The following is a 27,824-nucleotide window of genomic DNA, read 5'->3' on the forward strand; positions in this document are numbered from 1 at the left end:
TCGTTTTGTTAAGGTCCCTCTCCTTCCTTGCACTTACTTATCACGCTCCAACCCAGTTCCCTGATTTCGACACATGTCAAGTGTTAAATTCTGTTTGTTTTGTCAGAAATAACACTCTTATCCTCATTATTTGTCTTTTACAATATCCTTCGTCAGCTCGATATTTTGCGATTTGTGTCCCCATTTTGTGTTTGAGAAAGAAAGTGGGGTGAAGAAGGAAGCGAGAGAATGAGTGATGTTGTTAAGGTGGGTTGAACAGTCCATTGGTGTGAGTGTGTGCGTGTGTGTGTGTGTTGGGGGTGGGGGTGGGGGTTGACTGAGCCTTTTTGGGTTCACGTATCGCCCGAAGGCGCGTCTGGTGACTCTTCGGTTTTTTCTTGATGGTTGTCCTCCTCCTCCCCCTCCTCCTCTTCCTCCTCCTCCTCCAGCTTCCCTCCGCCTTCCACTTCTGGAACGGCCACTGGCCGCAGACTCTTCACGTACCAACATTACCCCCCCCCCTTCCACCCGAACCTTCTCTCCCTCGGCAGTATCCGCCCTTCGAACTCATTGCACATTCAATTGATGTCATATTTAATCAGCCATTTTCATGTCGGCCCTCCGTTTACCCATTTTCAAACTTCGACAGGGTGGTAATTCTTCCCTTGGGCTGTCCTAGGGTGGCAATTCTTCATGTGGGTCATCCTTGGTTTACGATTCTTCGGTTGTATAAGTTGATGACAATAAGCATGACCCTCATTCAACCTAACCTAACCTGGCCTAACCTAATCTTATCTTTATCCCACTGTTGATATTTAGCCTACTGGAGTGACAATTCTTCAGGTTCTCATGGGGGTGACGATTATTCATATGGGCGTTCTGGAGTGACAATTATTCATGTGATCCCGATTTGTGGTCACTCCCGGTACGATCTACTCTCGAATATTTCCTGTCCACACCCATCACGCATCCAAACAAATGTTTTTTTTCTTCTTCTTCTTCTCCTCCTCCTCCTCCTCCTCCTCCTCCTCCTCATAATCGGATCTTATGCCACCATGATCTCTATGCCCAGGTGAAGCCTACCCCCCTGGGGCTTGTCTCTGCCGTACCTTATATCCGCTCACCACCCCACGTCTCCGATGTCTGCCTCTCTTACGCTCACCTTTCTTTTTTTTATTACTGTTACTCTCCGGGTTCACGTCCGTCTTCTTCACCTCGTCTTTCATCTCCTCCACCACCACAGCTTCCGCCTCCACGTACGCCACATAAATTCCTGTCCCTGCCTCACTCAACCTTTCGACGTGTTCCAACTCGACAACCTCCACCTCGTCTTCGTTCTCCTCGTCCTACTCCTCGTCCTCCTCCTTATTCCTCGTCCTCCTCCTCCTCCTCCTCCTCTTTCTCTTCTTCCTCGTCCTTCTCCTCTTCCTCGTTTTCCTCGTCCTCCTCCTCTTCCTCGTTTTCCTCGTCCTCCTCCTCCTTGTTCTCCTCGTCCTTCTTATCCTCCTCGTTCTCCTCCTCCTCCTCCTCCTCCCTCGGTATCCTTGTTTGCACCGTCGTGTCTCCACCCTCATCCTCCTCCTTTCGCCTCAACCGCAGCTCGTCACCCTGCCTGAGCCCTTGAGCTAATGCTTTCACTAACATTCCTGCACCTCCTTCCCCGCCGCCGACGACGACGACGCCTCCTTCAGCTCATTACGGGAATCATTATCTGGGCCTACGTCACCTCCCCTACAAAGCACCTCCCGGCCCCCGCTTCCACCTGCAGTCCTTTCGCTACTAAGGGAAAGGGTGGTACGGAACCGAATGGAATCGCCTGGTGGCAGCCACGGTACGAGGGGAAGTGCCCTTATCCCTTGTTATGGGAGAGGTTGGTTAGTTTAAAAAAAAAAAAAAAAAAGCATCCCCCAATTGTCAAGAGGATGTCGACAACCAAACTGAATGGAAGTGTCCGACAGGAAACATGTTGATTGAAGTAAACGGTAACCCCCTATCCCGTACCTAGGGATTGCCACAGAAACGAATAGAATCCTTTGGCGGCAGCCATGATCAAAGGGAAACAAACCGTCCACTAAGAGAGAGGTTCTTCTGTCACTTTTCTTTCTGGGAGCCACACGTGTCGTGGGTCGTCGGGTCGCGCTCTGTGAACCCCGGTTCGAGTCCAGCGGTTCACCTGTGACGTGACAGCTTCCTCCCCACGGCTGTAACAAGTACTTAGGGCAAAGGTGACGGGTTCGGCGAACCCAGGTGCCTCCTGGCGTAAGGTCATATGTCATTCCTGTCCTAGACTGCCCTCAGTTCGACATCAGACACTCAAACGTGAACATTTTTGCAGACATCAATTTAACACGCGCGTATTCTTCACTCAACTTCCTGCTGCCACAATTACCGACCTCCTCGTCCTCCTCCTCCTCCTCCTCCTCCTGGATCTCGTTATCCTCCTCCTCCTTGTCTTTGTTCACCATGCTCTTGTCCTCCGCCTCACCTCGTCTTCCTCGCCTTCGCCCTACCGCGAGTCCTCGTCCTCTCTCTCTCTCTCTCTCTCTCTCTCTCTCTCTCTCTCTCTCTCTCTCTCTCTCTCTCTCTCTCTCTCTCTCTCTCTCTCTCTCTCTCTCTCTCTCTCTCTCTCTTTGTCGCACCATCCTGTTACTGCTTGCCATCCTCATTTTGCCCATTGCACCCTATGCCTCTGCCACTCTCTCCTCCCCTTTCCCCGCCGGTAAGTGCCCCCCGCCCCGCCCCGCCCCGCCCCGACACCACCTCGGCCCACCCAGACCATTCTGCCTGGACCATTGGATTCCTCTCGCATATCATTTGTCTCCTCCCCTCTTGCAGTTGCATTGCCTCTTTCGCTCGTCTTCCCTCCTCCTCCTCCTCCTTTTCGCTGTGGTGGTCCCTTATCCACCTCTCCGGTTCGGGCAATGGGTCTTCCTCGACTGAATGAAATCGCCCAGCAGCAGCCATAGTATAGCGGTTACAGGTCTTAAAATGCATTGGATGTTTTTAACCACTTCGTTTGAGGGGGGGAGGGATGTTGGGTGAACTTGCCGGGCGCGGAGGAAGGATTCCCCAACCTGGATTACTTGTTTTCTAACCAGCACCATGGTCTTCCTTACCCCTTTCCTCTCTCTCTCTCTCTCTCTCTCTCTCTCTCTCTCTCTCTCTCTCTCTCTCTCTCTCTCTCTGTTTCTCTTTCTCTTTTTCTTCCTCTCTTTTCTCTCTTTTTTTCGTTCCCTGGCCCCTCAGTTACCTTTCCATTCTGCTTCCATCTTCTGCCCTTCTTATCTCTCCTTCCCTTCTTTCCTCTACTATTGGCCCTATTTCCTTTCCTTCCCCCTTTTCTTTTTTTACAGTACATTTCCCTCTCACTTCTTCCTCCTCTCCTTCCTTCTACTCTACAGTCAGGCCGTATCACCCTCATTTCCTTTCCTTTTCCCGTATCTCCTTCCATCCCTTTTCCTCTTCTCTCTTTTCTCGTATCTTGTGCTTTGTTCCACTCCTCCCTCTCCATCCACCCCCTTCCCCCTTTCTCCTAACCCTTTATGCCTTTTGGTTCCCAAATCCCGCCCGTCCCCTTTCTCCGTATCTCCTTCCATCCCTTTTCCTCTTCTCTCTTTTCTCGTATCTTGTGTTTTGTTCCACTCCTCCCTCTCCATCCACCCCCTTCCCCCTTTCTCCTAACCCTTTATGCCTTTTGGTTCCCAAATCCCGCCCGTCCCCTTTCTTTGAGCCCTCCCACCTCCCTCATGCGCTGTCTTGTTGACCCCGTGCTGTGACTACCCGGTGAAACTTGTCATATTCAGAAAGGAATGTTGATTGCGCGTTTGCCGGAGGTCTGCTCTTGTATCGATAATGGTCTGTGTTGTGTCATTGCCTGCCTGCCTCCCTGCCTGCCTGCCTTCGCGTGCCCAGCTTTCTAGCAACAGCCATCTGGCCATCTCCTGCCCTGTCAGCATCATCAACCTACCCCCCCCCCCCACTCGCCAACCCTCGGACATATGTTAGCAGTAATGTCAGCGTTCTCGTCCCCCATGGCGTTGGCGACTTCTGCATTCTTCGTCATTGTCAGCCTTGCCAGCGCTGTTACCAGACTTTCCTCCGTCACCCTCAGTGTAACACACACACACACACACACACACACACACACACACACACACACACACACACACACACACACACACACACACACACACACACACACACACACACACACACACACACACACACACGACTGGAGGGCCTGTACGCCACATCCTCTTGTGTTGCCTTTGGTCTGTCTGTGATCCAGTTTCATCTCTAGCAGAACGGGAGGCGGGGGATGGGATGGGGTCCTTCAGCGAATGAAATTCCCCATGTGAACCCAAAAGAAATATATTACAAATGATTACAAAGGCGGAGTATGCCGACAAGAGACCTTTTGGTCCATAACTAGGTCGGGTGCGAAAAAATAATAATGATAAATAAAAAATAAAAATAAAATATATATATAATAATTTAAATAATAATAAAATTCAGTTGTTGCCGTCGTCTTCGTTCGGGTCAGTCGGGATAGGTTCAATTGAACACATGAATTAATGTGATACTGTGTGTGTGTGTGTGTGTGTGTGTGTGTGTGTGTGTGTGTGTGTGTGTGTGTGTGTGTGTGAACCTTCAGTAAAGACAAACAACTTAAGTTTTGTGAAATAAGGAGGCACCTTGCAACCAGACATACTTCTTATTTGACTTTGTTCCATGCCCAGTTGGTGAAAGAAAGCAGCACGTCGGTCAGGTAATGACTGTGTCCAGCTGCACCCTGAAGCGATCGGGAGTTTGACTCAGATGAAGAAGAAGAAATCTGGTGGCAATCATGAAAATATATGAAACGGTCGCCGTCAATTGTAGTCGCTTTGAATACTGTTCAGACCATTGTGAGCCGACTCATTCTGTCTCTCTCTCTCTTTCTTTCTCTTTCTCTTTCTTTCCTCTCTCTCTCCTCTCTCTCTCTCCTCTCTCTCTCTCTCTCTCTCTCTCTCTCTCTCTCTCTCTCTCTCTCTCTCTCTCCTATCTGTATCTCTCCTACACACACACTCTCTCTCTCTCACACACACGCACACACACACACACACACACACACACATACACACACACACACACACACATACACCAATCTCTACGAACTATGAACTTCTTCAGCAGAGAGGGTGGTAACTGTCGGTCACTAGCCCAGCGTGTGATCCAAAACCCAGGTGAATGACGCTGAATAAAAGCTTTGGGGAAAAAAGTGACAATCTGCATATTGCCCTCAGTGTTCGGGGTAACATGTGGGTTATCCAAGTCCCGTGACGCCTTTATCAAATGAAATTGCCTCATGTGTTCCAGGTTGAGATAAGGAATTGGCTCTTGGGCGTTGATTGTCATAATTACCCTCCCCCCCCCACTCACCATCATCATAGCCTAGTCTGATGCCAACTTCCCCATAAGCGCTATTTCGTAGAATCCCCGTATCTGCTTATCGCCAGTTATATCACTTTCCCAGGAACACTACTTAATACCTCTTTCTTTCACTGTATTTTCATACCGTGACAAGAGATTTCGGGCCCCGTTACCATGGCAAGGCTACGTACCTCGTGGGTTTTGTTCTGCCTGAAGACAGACTTTGTGTGTTCGATTGAGGTGATCTTCATCGCTCGAGATTGTCTCTTAGCCGGACCTCACCTCTCCCAGATCAATAAAACTGCCCTGGTCTTGACCTGAACTAAACCTCACAAGTACGTTTCCCCGTTGAAGAAGGATAAGAGGTGTCTCTTTGTTGATACTCGCCTCCCGCCAGGTCACATGGGCCGATCCCTTTGTTGACGCTGGGCGCTCATGGGAGTGTCATAAGTTGGCCCTCCTGTTGTCATGGATACACACACGCCAAAGCTGCTCCTGCCACTTGGCGCCCTCCGATAAGCCAAGTCCTTATCGCGATGGCCACCTGCTGCGCTTGCTTGCTTGCATACTTGCTTGCTTGCTTGTTGCACTTTTCTGCTCTGCCTCGATGTGCGTGTGTGTTTAACCAAGGACACTCCAACTTCCCGGACACCTGCTGTACCGTAGACCCCCCCCCCTCTCTCTCTCTCTCTCTCTCTCTCTCTCTCTCTCTCTCTCTCTCTCTCTCTCTCTCTCTCTCTCTCTCTCTCTCTCTTTTGTGTGTGTGTCTGGTAGGACCTTATCTGTTGTACACCCATCATATGTACACCTGCGTGTGCCATGTGCTTACTAGATATCCTCCTCGCACAAGGTCAGCTCAATCCCTTTTTGCGTCGTTACACCTGAGGTGGTGGTGTCTTCCTGGTGTCTTGGAAGCAGAGTTGGGAGGAAGATGCCTCACCAGCGGGACTTTGGGTCACGTTTTCTAATCGCTCTACATCTCGTGGCGCGTTGACTTTCGCTGTAGTCTCGAAAATGCGTTGGCCCGGGTTCCATCCCCAACAGCTGATGATAAGTCCCTGGTTGTGGCTCCACGAGCACATCAGCTGCTCACCTTCCAAAAACTGGCCTGATCCTCTATGGTAGATAAAGGTTATTCTGCCAAATTTTCTTGAAGGTGACCCCAGGTTTGGTGGCAAAAGTTTCCCCGCTTCGTGCAGCAGAGCAGGCAGATCGAGGTCAGGTGCTGCACCTGGGGCGCAACCTGGACAAGTCCAACTGTTCCTCGCTCACGTGTGACCCAGAAGCGCCTTGGAAGTTGGTCTTGTTCGTGATGACATCGAGAGAGCGGGGACACCTCCTATGGCCCTGCGGCGACCCAGCAAGAGTGCGAGTGCGCGCGCGTGCGCTCCTGAGCCTCACCACCGCACTGCCAAGCACCAACATGGAAGCTCTTTCTCTCTCGTGTGGTTGTTTGCTTTACATTGAAGTTCTCCTCCACAGACTTCGGAGGCTCTGGCAAACCGGATCTCGCCTTCCGGGGTGGAATCAAGAGAAGCCGTACTTCGGGAGACGCGAGCTCTGTCCGAAAATGACTTCGAAGATTTTTTGTTCAGGGTTACACCATGCGATTTGCTTCAATTGGGCGATGGAGATGGACCCAAGCCCTCCCCCCTCCCTCAGCTGAATGAAATAGTCGGGTGATGGTCAGGACAAAATTGGTGTTTGGGGCGTCAAGCTAGTGGAGGAAAGGTTAAGGAATTGAAATAGGATTCCTGACATGGCGAGGAGAAAGTAAAGGAAACGATTCCAAAATGGAGATTGAGGTGAAGGTTAAGGAAGTGACCGAAATAGTTGGCAAAGGAAGGATATGAGAAGAAGAAGTCACAGGACGTTGAAATGACAAACACGAAGAGAAAATGAAGAATAGGAGAAAGGAAATGATAATGCAAGAAGTACCTAGTAATGGAAGAAAGTGTGCGAATAGAGGGAATATAGGATAATGAGTTGAGGTGAGACGAGTTGAGAGTTGGTTAGACAACGGGATTATGCCTGCGTAGTGAGATAAGGGGAGATTAGGGCTGGTGGGGGGGGGTTCTGCCACGGGGTGAACCCCCATTCATGATTAGGGGATCTCTATGGAGGAGTAAAGGGGAGGTCATTGGCACAACATATTTTCCGACTCAAATGTTTGGAATAATATTTTTCTAGAAAATCACATTTCCTCGGATTGTAAGCTACATATCCTCCAGATTATCGTACTTTTTAGACGTCACAGATTAGATTAACAAAGATAAGTACATTATTTCCTGTTTGAGTCATACACTTGTAGAAGAGAGGGAAGGACTTTCTGTTGTACTCGTATGGTGAAAAGGATGCTGCAGAGGACAAAGAAAAGGAAGAGTTTAGAACCACTGCGTTGAGGAATCGTTCGAGCTGAGAGAGAGAGAAAGGGAGAGGAATCGGTCGAACTGAAAGGGGAGAGAAAGTGAGAGAGAGGGAGATAAAGGGAGAGAGAGGAGTCGGTCGAGCTGAGAGAAAGGGAGAGAGAGAGAGAGAGTGGAAGCGGAGCAGGTTAGGGAGGACCTGGCTGGCGCAGTCCCGCCCGCATTACTTGCTGTAGTAGGGACGTCACGTAATTGGTTTGTCCTATAATTCGCCTCGCACCGACGCCGCCGCCGCCGCCATCACTACGGACTGCCCTTGGACCCGGGGAGTCAGTCGCCTCACCAGGAGCTCATCCACTCGCATCCTACCGACCACTACAGATCCGTATCCTTTCGACTTTTTAATCCACTGACCCTAATTCCCTTATGATCGAAGACTAATCTTCTCTTAAAGATAAGAAAAAATAAATAAATGAAATATAAAAATAATTAAATAGATAGATAAAATAATTTTGAATTCTACTGCCCCTACATTCTGTTACCTGTCCAACTGTCCTTAAGCACCTCCGACCCCGTGGATAGAAGCTCTGGTTATAGTTGTCCAAATCTTCTTGTAACCTTGGAGGTACTTCTTAACCCCCCCCCCCAAAAAAAAAAAGCTGTATGACTTTAAAAAGATAAAATCTCGAAGGGGTGACAAGGATTTCATCTTAAACTCCGTGCTACCATCCCCAAACTGACGGGAATCATCGAACACGAGAAAAAATGAAACATTTAAAAGGTAACATAAGAGTTTCACTGTGATTCACCATGGTCTTGAATCACGTGTTGGACTCGTGATCGACAACTTTTCCCTCCCGGAAGAGAACCCAGAGCTCATATATGACCGATCTGTAGATAATTTTGTGATCTTACACTCACACACACACCCAACTCCCTGTCCACGAGAGTTGGAGTAACGACTCGCAGCGCAGCGATACTGAAATTGTTTTCAGCCCTGGGCGGGATTCGAACCCGGACCGCCATAGTGGCGGCTGGGAACTGTATCACTGAGCCACCGAGTCATCCAAACCAGAGTCTGTTGGGTTCAGAAGAGAGGAATTTTTTTTTTATGGACTCGCTGATCACTCTACTCCCATCGGGATTCCCCCGGCACCCATTCCCCGTCACTCCCCGTCACTCCCCCACCCGGCCCCTCTCAAGAACAAAGTCGGTATAGAACGTCGCTGTGGTAGAAGAGTGAAACCAGTGGTTCTCGACCTTTTTCCACTCCATTCATCCCTTCACGAATTTTCAACATTCAAGGGGGCTTCCCATAATTTTTCCCCAAAATCTCACCCGGCAAAAAAAAAAAAAAAAAAAAATAAAAAATAAAAAATAAAAATAATAATAATAATAATAATAATAATAATAATGGAGAGAAACACTGCTCTATTACAAAGTTGTCAATCATGATTATCTTGTGCCACGACAGTGATTGATTTTATTCATTTATTATTATTATTGTTATTATTATTATTAGGTTCCTCAAATTATATAGAAATGAATCATTTGAAAAAGTAGGTCGTGGCCCCCAGGTTGAAGCGGACAACCGGTCCTGACCCATCATGTATCACAAGTATATATATATATATATATGTATATATATATATATATAATATATATATATATATATGTGTGTGTGTGTGTGTGTGTGTTTTAATGAAAATCGTTGATATTAGGAGAGCTGCTCAGTACAAAAGGGTTACAGGTATTCTACAACGAAAAATATATGTGCACGTGTCTGGAATGGGATTCGGATGTACGAACTATAGTGACTGGACGTCTTCTCGTGTTTTACGTCTAACGTTGACGCCACGAATTAGTCCTGTTGGGTCAAGGGCGACTCTTTCACACACACACACACACACACACACAAACACACACACACACACAGACACAGACACAGACACACACACAGACACAGACACACGCACACGCACAACTCGTGGCGCAGTTGGTAGAGTTTCCGGCTGTCACTACGACGTTCGAATCCGCCCAGGGCTGAAATAATTTCAGTATAGCTGCGCTTCGAGTCGTTACTCCAACTCTCGTGGGCGGGGAGTTGTGTGTGTGTGAGGTCACAGCATTACCTATAGATCGGTCATATATGAGCTCTGAGCTCTCTTCCGGGAGGGAAATAGCTGTCGATCACGAATCCAACACGTGATCCAAAACCATGGTGAATCACACACAAACAAACAAACAAATACACAGCTCCTCCCCGCCCCCTCTGGGGGACATCAACCCGTGTAGTACTTACAAGTGGATGGGGCGAAGGTACTTGGTATCTCTGTACCCCGCGAGGGAACGCCCGTGAACGCGCGGGCACTGGGCCAAGTGGGGCCACCTGCGCACTAGGTGGCACACTCGGTGGTATACAGTACATGGGGGTCCGGCCATCACTTGACGGCTGAACAGGACCCGGCCGCTGCCGTAATGACCAAGAGAAGGCCGTCGAACGGCCACAACGATTATAGTTAATATTCAGCCGCGCGCGCGCCGCGAAATGACTTACTGGTGGGCGTGGAAATGAAGCCCACGGCACGCCCGATCGCCGTCCGTGGCTAAAGTCGTCCGTCCCGGGCGTCGGGCGAGCGTAAGGACGTCACCAATGAAATACTGGTCTAGTTGAGGAAATCATTTCCTCGACACACGATCGAGTGTAGTCTCGGTAACTGGTATCGAAGAGATAAAAAGTTTAAATGGTTCCTTGTTACCAATAAACAATCGGAGGCACTTGTTTGATTTGTTAGAAGGAAAGTTACAGTTTACTTTGTTCATTTATACAATGCCTTTTTGATTCCATTACTTATGAACAAAGTATGAAAGGACCATATTATTATTATTATTATTGTCATCATCATTATTATTATTCCAACTGCATCACCTCTTTACAGAAGGTAAGGGGCGCGCTTCATGTTCCTTAGGTCTTATTACATGTACTTGCGTGATCATCCCCCCCCCCTCTCTCTCTCTCTCTCTCTCTCTCTCTCTCTCTCTCTCTCTCTCTCTCTCTCTCTCTCTCTCTCTCTCTCTCTCTCTCTCTCTCTCTCTGTGTGTGTGTGTGTGTGTGTGTGTGAAGAAAGAGTAGGGAATTTTTATTAAAAATTCTCTACTCGAAAAAGGTTAGAGGCAGAAGTGATGGTGAGTTGTCACGTTTATAAAAAAAAACGAATAAAGGAGAAGAGATGGAAGAGCTAGAGCTCGATTTCCACCCAATAGATTTAGGGTTTAAAATTAATTTGCTCTCCAATGTTTAGCTGAATATGCAATTATGTCTGGTGTATTAGGGTAGGATGGTTGGATGGCCCAAGTTGATATTTATGTTAATTCGTAATAAAATTATTCCTCCCGTCCCAGGGAAAAAAAATCAATCAGATTATGCAAACGCGTGCCAGCAGCCTGTTATCTCTTTCTCTCTCTCTCTCTCTCTCTCTCTCTCTCTCTTTCTCTCTCTCTCTCTCCCCCTCCTCTCTCTCCTCTCGCTCTCTCTTCCTCCCTCTCTCCCTCACTCTCCCTCACTCTATCTCTCTCTCTCTCCCTCTCCCTCTCTCTCCCTCTCTTTCTCTCTGTCTTTCTCTCTCTCTCTCTCTCTCCCTCTCTCTGTATGTCGTATTGATTTATGCAATCAGTAATGTAGGAATTATAGTTAGATCCTTACGGATCAGTCACACATCGTTTTCTTGTGGTTGAAGCATAATATCCACTCAAAAAAGTGGAAGAATGCCGGTCACTTTTGAACCAAGTTAATTGTTGCTCTGCTCTGTTGCCCTCCTTGAATTTCGTTCGTATCACCTCTATGTCTTTAGGATGGAAGCACTGGTTATTCTTGACAATAACGCTAATCACATTTTTCACTTTGTGTTGTGTTTTTTAGTCTCTGCCTGTCACCCTCACTACCTTTTATCGATAAATTGTATTTGTTACTCTACGCTCAGCGGGTCCCGTCTCTCCCCTCTTCCCCTCTGTGATTCTTGTCATTTAGTCTTTGTTCTACCATTATCAGCTCTCTCGTCCTCCTCCTCTTTACATTTTATATTTATTTTGCTCGTTTGTTTTATTCCACCCTTCTCTCACTTTAAGCTTAGAAGTTCAGTCGTTCCCACGCTTTCGATATTCTTTTTCTGTGCTGCTGTGTTTCCTTCCCTCCCTTACTTTTTCCCTTCCCATTCCTCTTCCCCTTCCCCTTCCCCTTCCTCTTACCCTTCCCCTTCCTCTTACCCTTCCCCTTCCTCCGTTCTCACACTCCTGCACCTCGGATTAATCCAACGTGTTGATGTAGAAAGGTTGTAGCATCCTCCTTCCCTCCCATCTCCCTTCCATCCTCCCTCCCTCCCTTCCTCCCATCCTCCCTTCCTCTCACCCTCCCTTCCTTCCACCTACTCTTCCTCCCGTATCTTCCTCCGTCCAACTTCCACTTCCTTTTACCACCTGCTCTTCCCGTTTCCTCGTATCATCGTGTGTTCCACTTTCGTGGAACGTTCCGCCACTGGAGGATCCCGTCCTGCCAACGTCCCATCCTGGGTCGAGGTTGACGCCTCACAGTCTACCATCTCAGGAGGTCAGGCGCCCAGTCTCCTCGTTTTCTCTCTCAGTCTCGATCGCCCACGTTATCTCCCATACGTCTAGCCCCGCCCTCTTCCCCGTCTTCCATTTCTCTCTTCTTTCTTCTCTTCTCTTTACTCTCTCTTTCTCCTCTTGCTCCTCCACCTCCTCTTCCTCGTGCATTTTTCTTGAAAACTCTTGATTACCCCTCTTGACCTCTTTTCTTGGGTCTCCACATTGCCTCTCTTCGGCAATTTTGCGCCACGCTCCATTTGTTCCTCTTTCCTCTTCATCCCATCGTCCTCCTCTCCTCCTCCTCTTCCTCTCCCTCCCACCTCTTTTCCCTCCCCCTCCTCTCCCCTTTCCTCCTCTCTTCTACTTCCTCTCTTCTACTTCCTCCTGATCCCCTTACGTCCTCTTTCTCCTCCTCCTTCTCCTTTTCTTCCCCCTTTACCTCTTCCCCTTCCCCTACATCACCTTGCACCACCTCCTGCCATTCTTCCTTCATCTCTCCCCCTTCCTTTATCCCTCCTCTTCTTCTTTCCCTATCCCTACCATTCTTCTTTCATCTGTCCCCCCTCCCTAATCCTTCCTCTATCTTCCTCTTCCTCTTTCCCTATCCCTACCATTCTTCTTTCATCTGTCCCCCTCCCTAATCCTTCCTCCTCCTCCTCTTCCTCCTCCTACTCCTCTTCCTCCTTCTCTTTCCCTATCCCTACCATTGTTCCCATATATCTCCCCCTTCCTAATCCCTCCTCTCTCTTCCTCCTCCTCCTCCTCCCCTCTTCCCTCCTCCCTTATCCCTCCTGTCTCTTCCTCCTCCTTCCTCCCCCCCTCCTCCTCCTCCTTCTTTGCACTTTTTAATCTCGTTGTTTCTTTTTTCTCCACCCCTGCCGTAATCATGTCCCCGCTCTTAACTTCTCGCCTCATTTCCTTGCTCTCTCTCTCTCTCTCTCTCTCTCTCTCTCTCTCTCTCTTCCCAGTGTTTATTCCTTCACTTTGCTGTTTATCACGATTTTTCTTCTAGCTTATATTTAGGTGCTTGCGCATGTGTATGTGTGTGCTTGTAATGATGTGTGTATGATTCACCAAGGTCTTGCTAAACTCGTGATCGACAGCTGTTATCCACTAGGGTGAGAGATCAGAGCTCGTGTGTGTATGTGTGTGTGTATTTACCTAGTTGTATGTATCTAGTTGTATTATACGGGAAGGGGAGCTATGCTCGTAGTGACCCGTCTTTGTATCTCTCAGCATCTAATTTGTTCTTAAAATCTTGTATGGTGTGTGTGTGTGTGTGTGTGTGTGTGTGTGTGTGTGTGTGTGTGTGTGTGTGTTTACTGGTGGCCTTGTTCTCGTCTGTCTGCCCGCCTTCCATTATCTGAGGAAACACCTCCATCTCTACCACCACAAAGGAGAAGGTGGAATAGGTGGAGGAGGAGGAAGAGGAGGAAGCGGGGGTGGGGAGATGGAGGGAGACGTAGGGGTAGGGAGAAGCGAGAGGTGGTGACGACGGAGTGCAGGCTCGTCCCGTCCCGGCCGGGGCCCAACTCGCCTCACGGCTCGGCAGCAGTCAGTCTTACGTTGACCCTAGTGACGAGAGGTTGTCTGCACGCGACGCCTCTCCCGTTCCTCGAGTGGTGTGACTGTGAGTGCATGTCATCCCCAGGGCCCATGTCCTGAGCCCTCTTTTTCCCAACGATCGGGATTTACAGTGTAATTGTTGTACCCGCTCTTCTCACAAGTGTCTTCTTCACGTTCGAGAGATTTGAGAAAAAGTGTTTGGGGGATAAGCCATGGCCTCAGCCTCCACGGCGGCCGCGCTGCACGCTGCCGCGACTTGGCGTGGAGGTGAACAGCCGAACTTCACCGCGCTCGAGGAAGCTCGCAAGATTAAAAAGAAAAAGAAAAAAAAGGTTTGGAAAGCAACAGGTCCGGTGAGCCGAGAGGCAGTGGGGGCAAGTGTTGCCCCAGAATCGCCCAAATCGAGGCCTCGTCTCGCCCCGTGCGTTGGTGCCGAGGAGAGTTTGGTGGCCGTGGGGCATAACCATGTTCTTCGGATGCAGTGGTTGCAGGGTTAGGGTCGCATAGTGATAGCGGCCTTTGTTATATATGTTTACAGAATCCACTGTCACTATAACATACAATGTTGGGTAGGATGACTGTGGATAATCTAGGTAGTTGGTATAATGTTGGTATAAAAGGTGACGGTGGTGGACATATGAAAAATGTAAAATGCCAGGATCACACAAACACGGATATATAACATTAACTTTACGTTATCCAATAGCTCTTAACCAAACCGAACCTAACACAATTTATCCCATAGGGGAAAAATAGATATTTCAAATGAATAAAACGAAAAGTGAAAAATGCGTTTTCGTGATACTAGAATAGAACCAAAAAACGAAGATGAAGGGTGATATTTTTACCTTGAGGTGCGCAGGAAGTGGGAAAAACCCAACAATCAGCCCCGTTACCTCTGTTATCTCATACAGGAAAACCGCGGCCCCACAGGCAACCAGCCACGGCCAAAGGAGCCTGTAAGTCACTGAGTGAAGAAGTCTCGTGTGAATAGTCTTTTAAAGTTTGTCGAAATGATTGTCACGTTAATCGAAAGGAATATCAGGTTTGTGATGTTGTCATGCAGTTTTGTGACGATTGTGTGTGGTGGCGATAAATTGATTAAAAATGGGATTGTATGCTATCTTAGTGGTACCTGTCCTTTGGTGGTAAGGCCAGATTTTCTTTGTTTTCTTTTTTTTTTTATTGGTTTGCTCATCAGCTTGGCCAGGGAGAATATATAAACGAAACTGAAAAAATAAGAAATATATTTTTTTTTCTTATCTGATAACATGGCCTCATTAAAGTTTTATATAAATCTTTCATTTTTCTTCTTTCTTTCCTTCTTTCCTTCCTTACTTTTTTCTTCGCCTTTCGACTAAGGTTAAGTATACATGGTGGTCGTTCCCCAGTAAAGAAAGTGGACCACAATGGAAATAAGCTTACATACTTTTTTATGTTATCCTCGGCAAATGTAATTGTTATTTCAAACTATATGTTCTTTTCATTATCTGGAGTTCATGCATATTGATTCATTACCAAATAAACTTCTTATTATTATTAATGGAGATATGTTCAAGATAGGGGGATGAGCAGTGAGGCGTTGTCTTGGCGTAGAGTACGTGTTAGCACTTTTCTGTTGAGTGACGAACGATTCTCTTCAACTGCTGGGAGACCCGAACCAGTACTGATTCTTGACTTTTGGGAAGATCCTTTTTTATTTTTAACCCCCCCCCTCTCTCTCTCTCTCTCTCTCTCTCATCTTCATTGAATCGTTTGAGGTTAGCTTGCAGTGTAATGGCTCGCCACCCAGTTGAGATAACATTGTCAAATCCGTGCGAATGTCATAAGGCAACGGTTTCGACAAATGTTTAGAAAACGCTATCGCGGTTGTTGACACGCATGGCATTGCAACGTTTTTGAAACGACACGTCAGCGTGTACCATATTGATACAGACGTTCGATACAAACGTTTTCTTGGGGTTGTGATGTGATTTATTTTTCGTGTGGTTATGATACTCGCTGTGCGGATAAGGGAGTCACATAGATACACATTCATCATGACCGAGGTTTTCCGTGTCGATAAAACTCTTTGTCGTTTGGTATTGGTCTGTTACCTCATTCATTTATCCCCTTCATTCGTGAGTGATGCAACGGAGGTGGATGGAATAGCCTCGAGGGAGCCAGGAGAATGGGTCAAATGGAGACATTCTGACAGGTTGACGTAAGTGGAGTAGGAAGCACAGGAGTCTTAATCTGAATTTATTCCTGACTAGTTTCGCGGGTATGCTTTTTGAAAAAGCATACCTGCGAAACTAGTCGGGAATAAACTCAGACTAAGACTCCTGTGCTTCCTACTCCACTTACGTCAAAGGGACAAAATACAGCCCCGTAAAGAAGGGGGTTCACTGATTAACACTTTCGTTGTTAGGTTCTGCCAGGCGTTTTTAATCAGTTATATGTTGAAACTACAGCATATATCCTATATAGATTAACCCATTTGTCCCCGTAATCCCGTCTCCCCCACCCTCAGCTGAATAAAATCATCTGGCGTCATCTTGAATCAAATTTCCGGAGCGATGGGTTAAGGGAAGAGCATCATCGTGTCCCGTCTCCTCATGAACTGATCCGGATGGAAGAGAGCGAGTGAGACGACTGCCTGCCTGGCTGCCAGTTGAACGCGAGAACTCGTAATGAGTGAAGCGGAGCCGAGACAGGAATAGTCGCTCTACGCCCCTGAGAGAGCACGGGTAGGAAAAAAAATACGAGATGTAGCTAGCGTGTAGTAATCACTCGTCGGAGGTGTGTGTGTGTGGAGGGGGGCTTCGACCGCAACCACTCGGCTGGATTTTGTCAAGTTAAATTCTTAAAACGCGATCACTCTTCACCTAGAATAAGTTTCTTTTCCGGCTAAAAAAATAAGTTTCTTTTCCGGCTAGTCCCGTGCAATCTTGTTCAGTCGTGGGTCGCGACCCGTCAAGACCCTGTTTTGTCTCGAGGCCCCTCAGCTGGAACGAAAGCCATAAGAACCGTCGCCGTGTTGAGGAAGTTAGTGCAACGAGCGCGTCCCGACCTGAGCGTGAACCTCTTTGGTGGCACATCGTCGTCCTGTCGTTTCCTTCTATTGTCAACTAAGGTCAGCAGCAGCAATGGGTTTGCCGTGCTTGAGCGAGAGCTCTGTTGACAAGACAGCGAGTGATTTCAGGCAGTGGCGAAGAGGAATGCGCGTGATTGCAGTAATGGTTGCGTTAGTTGCTTGCGGTGATTGTTCGGAGGCTGCGGCAGAGCTGACGGCCGCAGGATCTCTTCGTTTCTTCGCTCGGGGGTCATGCGGCCAGCGAAAGGGGAGGAGGATGGATACTGGGCACTGGGCCCGAAGGCCCGGCCAAGATAATCATCTGTAGGCAACAAAAGATCTGAAATTAGGAGTTGTAGAAAGAAAATGAGGTGAGGGGAGGGGAAGGGGGGCCGGGCACGCACTGTTGCCTCCACGACAGGGCCCTGCGTCTTTTACGACGCTTTCCCTGCGCATTTTTCCTCATCAAAAGTTGTCATACGATTTAATCTATTTAGTCATAATCCCATAACCCAGAGCTCCTAGAAAGACGACCTGCCTCTGTAGTACTTGCAAGTGGAGGCAACTGTACTAGAAACGATGACAAAGATGACGTTTGCTACGTTGGGGTAAGAGGAGAAAGTTGGTTTGGCGATGAGCAGGGCGGCGTTGGTTTTGTAAATCATATTTGATTGTTGCGGATTCAGCGGGAGAGAGTTGTTTTATTACCAGGGGCTGAAGGCGTCCCAGCCTTAGGTTACCGGAGGATTGGGAAAGGTACTAGGTGGGAGGTTAGTTATGCGAGCATGGAACCTGTTTTAAGAAATGGCGATCTGACAGTAAATGGTGATGGCGGGTACTCTTTAAAAGCATTATCGTGATGCTGCTGTCACAGGTGTGTATGTGTGCATAGAATAGTATAAGATAAGGGACTTGTTCGCATGAGTTGGGGGATAAGGCTGATTGTGGAGTGTTGCGTTGCATTCGGTGACCGGAGATGACTGGTGGTCGTTCTGGGTCGGCTAGGCCTAGTATAGCCGCCTGTGCACCCCGACATCGGGTGGGTAGATAGTCAGACAAGCAAGCAAGCAGGCTCTAATGTAGGTTGTCCGCCCTCATCTTGTATGTCCTATTGCGCGTTCCGTCCATGGGCCCACACTTCAATAACGAGGCAATAGGATTGGGCCAGGCTGAGTTGAAGCAAGACCTCAGCAGCAGCAGAGTCTGTTGCCACACAGCACTGGCAAAGCCGCGCTGTTGCAACCTTGAGTGTGGGCAACCCCGGCGCTGCTCGCCTCGCAACAAAGGAGGAATGGTGTGGACGCACGATCACACACGTTGGTATCTTGTGCGTTTGTATGCAACAACATGCACCCCCCCCATCTCGTGCGTGCGCGTGGATTTTAAACCTCACGCCCAAACCAGGACAACGCCCCCGCAAGTCCGGAGGCGTCGGGCCACGTGTCCGCCCATGTGCTGCCACCGGCTCTACCTGCAGGGCGTGTGGGCGTGCCGTGGGAACATTTGGCCCGGGTGTCCCATGTGTCAAAGACGGTGTTTGTGCCTTTTGTTTCTTTGTGCCTGAGACTGCATTGTGGGTCTTTTCTGGCCGGGAGAGAAGTGGACGGTGGAGAGGTTGATTGTGGGGGCAGAAGTGGATCAAGTATCTTTGTTGATCATTGCACTCCGTCGGACGGTACCTTTGCTTGCGTACACACGCGCACACACACACAGATAGAGATACAAACATACAGATATAGGCGCACACACAGATTGAGATACAAACATACGGATATCCACACACAGAGATAAAGATACAAACACACACAACACAGATGGAGATACAAAACACGGATATAGACACATATACAAACACACGCACACACACACACACACACACACACACACACACACACACACACACACTGTGCGGGCTTACGCCCATGAACAAAGGAAGAGGAGACGAAGAGCGACAGGCACGCACTCGTGCCCGCTTGACAAAGGAACGAACTGAAGAAAGGCCGCCGGGCCCCACTCCTTCAGCTCCTCCTGCGGGCGGACCGCCTCGCAACGCAGGCTATAATTAACCGTTCCCGGAAGCTAGGGGTCCTTGCAACCTGAATCCCCGACGGAGGAGGAGGAGGAGCAGCAGCGATTGCTGGCGGCTGTTGGGATACTACCCCTCAGGCACCGCAGTCCTTATGAACATTTTTTTTGTTTTTCTCTCTCTCTCTCTCTCTCTCTCTCTCTCTCTCTCTCTCTCTCTCTTCACGCGTGCGCGCACACGAACGCACGCATTCATTCGCACACACGAGCGCACGCACTCGCACGTGAATACACGAGTTATACGAAATAGGTCAATAAAGAGGTTTATCTCTGTCTTTTAGGTTACTAATAGACATATAATCATGTCACGCAGCCACTTGCGCACGTTCAAAGGTTTGAGTGTTCACACAGTAAATGGAGGCGAAGGTTGATCTCGCGCCTCATCCACTTGCACACTTGCAGTTCTCTTACTCGGCGGCGCTCTTCTGTTGTACTATGCAGCCAGCTCTCTCTCTCTCTCTCTCTCTCTCTCTCTCTCTCTCTCTCTCTCTCTCTCTCTCTCTCTCTCTCTCTCTCTCACTCCCACCCTCTGTGTGTGTGTGTGTGCGTATAGATATAATACTGTTTCTCGTGTATAATTCTAAGGCAATATCCTTGTATGTGGCCACTGGCAAACAAGGGTCACGAGTTGCACGTATGATACTTGTGTAGGAAATGTGAAGGGTAAATATTGGACGCGGAAGTGGACGGTGCCAGAATTATCCTCGCCCGTATCCATCACCAAGAAAGGAATAATGATCTGTGCGTGTGTGTGTGCGCGCGCGCGCGTTTCGACCGAATCCTTCCAATCAAGCTTCGACCGAAGTAATAGCTTTGGGGGTTGGGTGACGGGGGGGTGGGGGCTTGTAGACACTAGCTGAGGGAGTTCCATTTGCGAAGGCGGTTTATGATGATCCGGGGAAAGGGCAGGTGGGCGATGGCTGATGACCCCACGCCCACACACCCGCCCACCAGCACCCTCCCGAATAGTACTACTAAAGTTGAAATGTAGTTCCATGCACCTCCTCTCTCTCCTCTCCCTCTCTCTCCCTCCCATCCCCTCTCTCCCCCTCCTCCCCCCTCTCCTCCTCCTCCTCGCGTTGTCGTGTAGGGTGGCTATAAAAACCAGCCTGGTTAGCACCTTGTACTCGTACTAGTATAGAACCCCCAGCCGGTCAGTGCGGTTTTTGTGGACGTGGACGTACATGTACGCACACGCGTGAGCACACACGCACAGGCTCAGGTTTGTTTCTTTGTGTGTTCGACTGATTGTTTACATACTTAATGCGTGTATGTATAGACATACCAGCTTGATATCGCGCACGTTTGTATACACATAAACATACATTTATACGTACATGTATATACACACATGCAATACATACATACACAGACACATAAACACATACTCGTACGCACACAGACACATATACATGCATACATACACGTACACATAGGTACATATACATGCATGCATACACGTACACATAGGCACACATACATGCATACACGTACACATAGGCACACATACATACAGAGACACATACCCACACACACACACACACACACACACACGTAAAGAGAGGCAGAGAATGAGAGACGACTTGCCCTGTATCAAGAACCTTAGGGAACCGAAGGCGCCCCTACACTCTCACCCTTGTGCATCGCTAGCGTGTGGATGTGTCCTCGGGCTTGGCTTGACCTCCCTTCCTCCATCTCCTCCTCGTCCTCCTCCGCCCTCACTCGTCCCTAATCAAGCTCAGGAGTCTCAAGTTGCCCGGAGGGTACCAAATCCCCGAATCCCAGAACAAAGTTCCCAATAACCCTGGTAGATCATCTAAACAGGTCATCGTGTTCTCCATACATACACCCGTAGTATTACGTTAACTCATTTTAAACACAATATCAACTATTTCCCCACACTGTTTGGTCATTGGCCTGTAGTTCTGACCGTCACCAGGCTATTTTATTCGGTTATGCGGGGTTCCTTTCGTGTGGAGTATGTGATGCTTATGTAGAACAGGTCACACGTAACCCCGGCTTGAGCGCTGCGTCCTCCCTTCACATTATTATCTGTATCCGCCTTCTCTCATTAGCATTTGGGCTTCTCTCTTTCCGCGCCCGACGTCGTGCCGGATGTCCGTTTTGAGTGTTGCTCGTTTGCACGGCCCCAAATGGCCCCGTGCCCCTCCCCCCTCCTCTCCTCTCCTCTCCCCATACCACCAGGTCGCCGCTCTCCCTTTGTGAATCCCCCTGTTGTTTGTAAAATGTCAACCAGGGAACCCTCCATAGGATTAAAGCCATATTTTTGGTCCTCCATTTGTGGACAAGCACGTGTACTTGTGCCTGTGCTTACACTCATACACACACACTAAGTATGGTAATTGGAGAGTAAGGGACAGAATCCTACGAACGTTGTTCTTTTTTCGTGTATTACAACTAGGCAAATACACACGGAAGTGTAGGTGTTGAGCATGAAAAGAGAGAAAGAAAGAGAAGGGGAGAGAGGGAAGGGGGTCGAGTGAGCAGGTGAGATGGAAGTGGAATACCCCGCGGGGCAAGTCGACCTGGACTGGGCCTGGCTGACGCTGCCATCTCGCTCACTCGCTCGCTCGCCTGCCTGCCTACCTTTCCAACAGCAGCCGTCGTTTTGCTGCCGGACACTTGCGTCATCTGCCTTTCTTCCATGTGACCCACTTTTGGGCGCGACCCACATTGCCAACCCCGCCTCTTCGGCTCGCAACCAGCTCTTCTGTTCCATGGGAGTTTCCGACTCGGCGGCGGCCGCTCATGGTCCTGCTCTTGGGAAGTGTAATTATACATTTCCGTTCCTTTTCCCACCTCGTGGCCGTTTCACACGTCGCTTTTAGATGCCACGTAAGCGTATTTCAAATAGACCCCCGCATCCAATCATTTTTACATCCTCAGTGCTCTTTTCTGTATTTTCGACACCCTCTTCTCCTTCTCTACCTACTCTTGTTTCCCCATTCAGGAGGCACTTGTCGAGCCCTTTTCCTGGGTTCATGCTCCTCCCTCCCCACCCCTCCTCAGCCCCCCTCCAGATCGCGGCGGGAAATCTGGCTTTTAACTCGACGTGCAATCGGCCCTTTGTTTCCCCCCGTCTTTGTCGACGTCACAGGACACCTTTTGTCCCCCGTTCGTCTTCCCTGGCATCATAATGCCTCTGCCCCCCTTTGTCGTGGACGAGACGACAGCAAACAGCGAGTTCATTGTGCCGCGGCCCGGCCGGGCTACCTGCCGCCTGCGGGTGCGGCATGCGTCAAACGCTGCCTGTTGTTGCCACGTCACGTGAAGGCGCTTGCGTCATGGGTAGTCTCGTTACGTGAGTTCACGGTGTTACCTACGTCACGCGAAATGCACACGCCATGAAGAAGATAGGGAATGATGGTGAGAGAGTCTGTCACTGGTATCTCAGGAACAAACCAACTGTTGAACAATCACTTTGTGAAATAAGATTTACGAGCTCTCACTTCGTTGCCGAAGGCGTGAGGGGAGAGGATTGTCTTTAGTCACGTGATACCACGTACATTCATGATTCCCACTCGCCGTAATGTGAACGCATAGATACACCAAAGGTCTTTCTAATATAATTCTAATTGTCACCATTAAAAAAAAAATTGTGTGAAAGGAACCTTCCACACCAAAGAGTTCATCGTAATGAAACGTTTGGTGCTGTGAACATCGGGGGACGTTCGAGAAGTCTTGACGTCGCGGTGGAGATCCGTGACGAAACGAAACGGGATCTTCAAGATGTGTTGGACTCTGAGGTCGTCCCCCGTGGTTTCGCTCAGGACATAAAAGCAGCGTTGGAAGAGGGCGCCGCAGTCTGAGCTGCTAAAGGATAATTGCCCAGTCACTTAGCAACCTGAGGTTCATGTTTGCACTGCGCCGAGCTTAGCTCCGTCTCAGTTTACATGGGCTGGTATGTGTTTGTTTGCGCCTGGCTGGATCTGCGTTTTGAGTTTGTTTGTGTGTGCGTCTGTTTACTGTGTGTGGGTGTTCATTTTGCGTGTATTCACTGTACATAGAGAGAGAGTGAGATTCATCATGGTTTCGTACTGGCCCCGTGATCGACAGATATTACTTTCCCGGATGAGAGGTCAGAGCTCATTTATTGCCTCATCCATAGATAATACATCCTGTGACACTGACACACACACACACACACACACACACACACACACACACACTCATTCACTTGCAACGCTGTGCTCAGGGAGTTACGTCAAAGATTGTTTTACATTGGGTCGTACTGTTAGCCTGGATTAATCTAACTTGATTCACAGTTTTGCGCATCTGGTTGTAAAGTTATGTTTCCAAACGTCTTTTGAGCAAGCTTGGTTGTTGTTACTATGAATTCTTGTTGATTTTTCATCCCACAACAACAAAGCCTCTCTATCCATTTTTCGTCTTTTTTATATAAATCAAACATCATGTGTGAGTTTGTGTGTGCGTGTGAATGTTCGTGGGTATTGATGGCCATATGTGGGGCAATATGATGAAATAGTTTTGAATATTCATGCATAGGGAATCTGTGCGTCAGGCTGTTTAGGTATTATGAATGCTACTAATTGAATATGCATGTGTTAGCATGGAATTGTTTTGTCCACTGTTTTCTGGCTTTCCCCTGCGTGTCCCCTTTCCGGCGATTGTGAATCCGGATGTACTCTGAACCTTATCACGAGTTTATTATAGGGAAGGTGACCTCTCCTGGAATCACAACAATCCAAGTTGTGACTTTTGTAATGTGCACGTATGGTTAGTGTTTTACGTCGTTAAACATTGTGACGTATATGCAGAATCCACTAGGAAGAGAAACAACGCACAGGGGTCCGAGCGCTTTCGTGATACATCACGAAAGCGCGCGGACTCGGTTTTTTTTTGTTTTTTGTTTTTTATCTTCCTAGTGGATTCTGCATATTTGTGATTCACATGTGCCTTGTGAAATTTGTACATTGTGACGTATGTGGCACATTTTTTTTCCTTTCCTTGCTGGAATCATCCGGTTAGTGAATTAGAGGAAGCGGGGATGAGGATGGGAGAATAAAAATGCCGCCAAAAGGGGATATCTTTCGACCTGGACTCTAGTTGGCACTGACGTCGCCCCCACCGTCAACTAAAACCGAGTAAAGTTAACCAAATTAAAGATATATATGTGAACGTGTTCCAGTATGTCCGATCTTCTTACGCGCGCGCAGGCAGTGTGTCCGTGGGGTGTCCCCCCCCCCCCCGGGGGCCGAAGACTTGCGGCGGGCGACACCTGGAGAAAAAGTCTGTGCGTCGGTTGGTGTTTTGTGTCAGTTGAGTGATAGCGTGCGACTGAATGCGCGCACATTGCTCTGTGTTTGTATGTGCGAGTGTGGATGAATGGCGATCCCTTAGATTGCTAATTGCCATCCCCACGGTGAGGCGTTTTACGAGTCCCAGCAAACATGCGCTCAGCCGATGCGGATGCCAACCCGGAAGCTTGCGGGTTATCTATTGCCGTATATTGGCCGCGGTATTGTGCACCTTTTCCCCTCACTTTTTTTTTATGTGTACTCAGCATTGCTTTGTGTAGGTATGGTGACAAAAAAACGAGCGAACACACACACACGCACATAAACGAGCGCACATGTAGATTCGCTCATGCACGTACTCGTACACAAGCGAGCACACTTACACTCAACCACGGACGCGCGCCCACGTTCACATTCATTCAGACTTGATCCACAGTGTTGTGCTAAAGTGCGAGGGGCGGGGGGAAGGGGACGGATTGGGACAGCGGCGCGGTGTGACGAACGGAGGGCAGGAATAGAGTCAGCGAACCGCGGCGGCGCGGCACCTCGGGTGCTGGCGGCTCCTCTTCCTCCTCCTCCTCCTCCTCCTCATCTTGTTGCTCTTGCCTGCGTCACTGGCGTCCCCTGCCGTAGTTTTGCCATTGGGTCCAATCTCTCTCTCTCTCTCTCTCTCTCTCTATCATCATCATCATCATCATCATCATCATCATCATCATCTCTATTCCTGACGCCTTCAAAGACGTCCGTAGGTCGTTCGCTTACATTTGGTATTATTCCCTCTGACTGAGATGTCCTCCACAACCTCCCCCATCCCCTCCGCCCCCCTCCTCCTTCCCCCTTTGTTCTCCCGGCATGTTTACCGTCGTCTTTTATTCCTCCTGACTTTTTTTTTAACCTTCTCGTCCACCATCCCTGCTATTTTGATCTTCCTCATCTTCTTCGTTTATTTCATCTTGTTCCTGGTATTCCTTTGACCTGTGTGTTGTTGTTGTTGTTTTCGGCACTCGTTCCGTCCCACAACTCTTCTTATATGTTCTCGTACTTTCTTCACAGTTTAACGCTAATTTTCTCACTCGTTCTTATAACCTCTACTCTTTTTTCTTGGTTTCCATCGTGTTTCTCTTTTTCTTCACCTTAGCCTGCTCGCCAGGCTCCTTATACTGTCATGACAGTCACCCCACCTAGCTCCCAGTCCACTCCCCTTCACCTGCACTGAGCCCACACGCTTCCCCTCCATTTCCTGAACGTTGTGCATGTCCCTCGTGACAGCCTCATAACCCGTCATCACTGAGGTCGTGTTGCATTCATAGGTACACTCCTTCGGGGCGATGACGTGACATTTAGGCGCGTCATGAGGCACCTGACAGTTGCATAACATCATGTGTTCTTAGAACAATAATGTACGTCGCTGTATCGGAGTAAATATTATGGGACTTGGTTAGATCATTTTTATGACAGTCGCGTGCAGGACTCGAACCTTGATGTTGGGCTCGAGTAGAGTTGAGTAAAAGATGGGAAAGGGGGGGTATCATTTAGAGAGAGGTATGTGGACCATTAGAGGGGAAGCAAATGGCTTGCCGTAGGGTGAGTGAACTGCATCTGGGTTGGGCCGCTCTTGATACGGTCGTGTATCGCACGATAATTAACCGGAAGTAGTTAAATCTCCCTAGTTAAGGGTTTTCTCTCGTTCTTTAGTCTGCGGTGAAAGGTTGCCATAGAGATGAGTGAGTCGGTTTTTCAGAAGTCTGGATAAAAGGATAAATGCCTTTGAGACGGAGGTAATTGAACTTTGGGCCAATCAACTTCATAACACACGGCGAAGCTCAGCACATATTTTATTTAGGGCATTGAGAAGATCACTTCAGGTATCAGTAGGTGGGTAGAGGGGGGAAGGGGCCTGCAAGTTTTGTGAATACCTTCGTCTTCATTAGTCCATCAAGCAGTGTTGTCACTGTGATCTTTGCCAGTTCCCACAAACGAGTGAGATTTATTCCACAAAATTCCCACAAGGAAATCTGGATTTCAATATTTTCCCACAAAAGGAGTTATTACATACACAAGTTCATTGCAACATATAATTTGGTCACAAAACATCCCATGTGAGCAAATTTCTCCCACAAATTTGTGGAAATTTCCCACTAAATGGCATCGGTGCCATCAAGCCCACCGAGCTGAAGAAGACCCAACTGACCGACACGAACCACGATATAAATATGAAGTTAAGTTAGATCATCATTACCTTTTGGGCTCGGGGGGTGGGAGGCTACTTTAGTGATTTTGTTAGGTCTTAGGGATGACAGTGTTAATTGTTACAGAGAAACCCCTGCCTCAAAAGTATGTTTCACCAATTAATTACCCAATTAATCCTCTCGCTTTTTTTTCAACGCCTGACTACCCTGTTCAGCTTGGATCAAGACTATGCCTCAAACGGTCAGTCTGGAGGTGCAGTGCTCGTAGTTGGTCCCTCCTGTCGTTGTTCTCACTTCGCACGCTCTTCGGCACTCGATTCGGTCATCGCGCGAGTTGCCCCCCCCCCTCCCAACTTTTCCTCCTCCTTCTCTTCTTCCCCACTTCCTCTCTTCCCCACTTCCTCTCCTCCCCACTTCCTCTCCTCCCCACTTCCTCTCCTATCCCTCCTCCTCCCTACCTCCTCTCCTACCCCTCCTCCTCCCCACTTCCTCTCCTACCCCTCCTCCTCCCCACCTCCTCTCCTACCCCTCCTCCTCTCCTACCCCTCCTCCTCCCCACCTCTCCTTCCCTTCCTTCTCCCCCACTTCCTCTCCTACCCGTCCTCCTCCCCCACTTCCTCTCCTACCCCTCCTCTCCCACCCCTCCTCCTCATCTCCAACCCCTCCTCTCCCACTCCTCCACCTCCTCTCCCACCCCTCCCCCACGCCTCCCTGCTGTGTGTTTTCTTTAGCGCATCCAGCCAGCCAGCCAGCCACGGCAATCGGTCAGGTAGAAAACGAAATTATCTGTCAAGAGTTTCTCGAACGAGGAAGTCTACCGCCGCCGCCCATTATATCATGCCATGACCAGAGTTGGGCCCATGAGACCCTTCAGCGCGGTGACGCGTTTTATTTATTTATTATTATTATTATTATTATTATTTTTTTTTTTTTTTTTTTTTTTTTGTTCAGATGAGGAATCGAGTGGTCACCGCACTCGAGATAGAATGGAATTTGGATAGACTGAGTGCGTCCACTGATGAATAGTCAGTCTATTGGCAAAATAAACAAATAAATTTATAAATAAACTATGGTGTCCTCGTTGAAGGGGTTCAGAAAAGGTGAGACACCGCGTGGAGGTGGAAGGAGAAGAAGAGGAAGAGGAGGCGGCGGCTACTTTTGGACCCCCTGACGGTGTGCGTGCGTGCGTGTGTGCGTGCAGGGCTCAGCTTGCGGTGCTCTTCGTGGGTCGGGTTTCAGGATCTTCCCTCGTCAGGCCAGAGAACCCTTACTGTGTTCTGTCGTCCTCCGT

At 48.7% G+C, this 27,824-nt stretch overlaps 1 protein-coding gene across 9 annotated transcripts in view; it reads left to right on the top strand.

Annotated features, from left to right (window-relative positions):
• Positions 1–27,824, top strand: part of trc (Serine/threonine-protein kinase tricornered) — a 484,328-nt gene that overhangs the window by 352,205 nt on the left and 104,299 nt on the right. Inside the window, exon 1 of one of the 9 annotated variants that reach the window (XM_076173929.1) lies at positions 13,839–13,989. The exons of the other annotated variants lie outside the window; for them this stretch is intronic. The gene's annotated coding sequence lies outside the window, so the exon portion shown is untranslated. Of the gene's footprint in view, positions 1–13,838; positions 13,990–27,824 lie in introns of those variants that run through there. 9 annotated transcript variants of the gene reach the window in all.

The sequence above is a fragment of the Oratosquilla oratoria genome, chromosome 35 (genome assembly GCF_046742065.1).
Source record: "Oratosquilla oratoria isolate Oo_2021 chromosome 35, ASM4674206v1, whole genome shotgun sequence".
Classification (NCBI taxonomy): Eukaryota; Metazoa; Arthropoda; class Malacostraca; order Stomatopoda; family Squillidae; genus Oratosquilla; species Oratosquilla oratoria.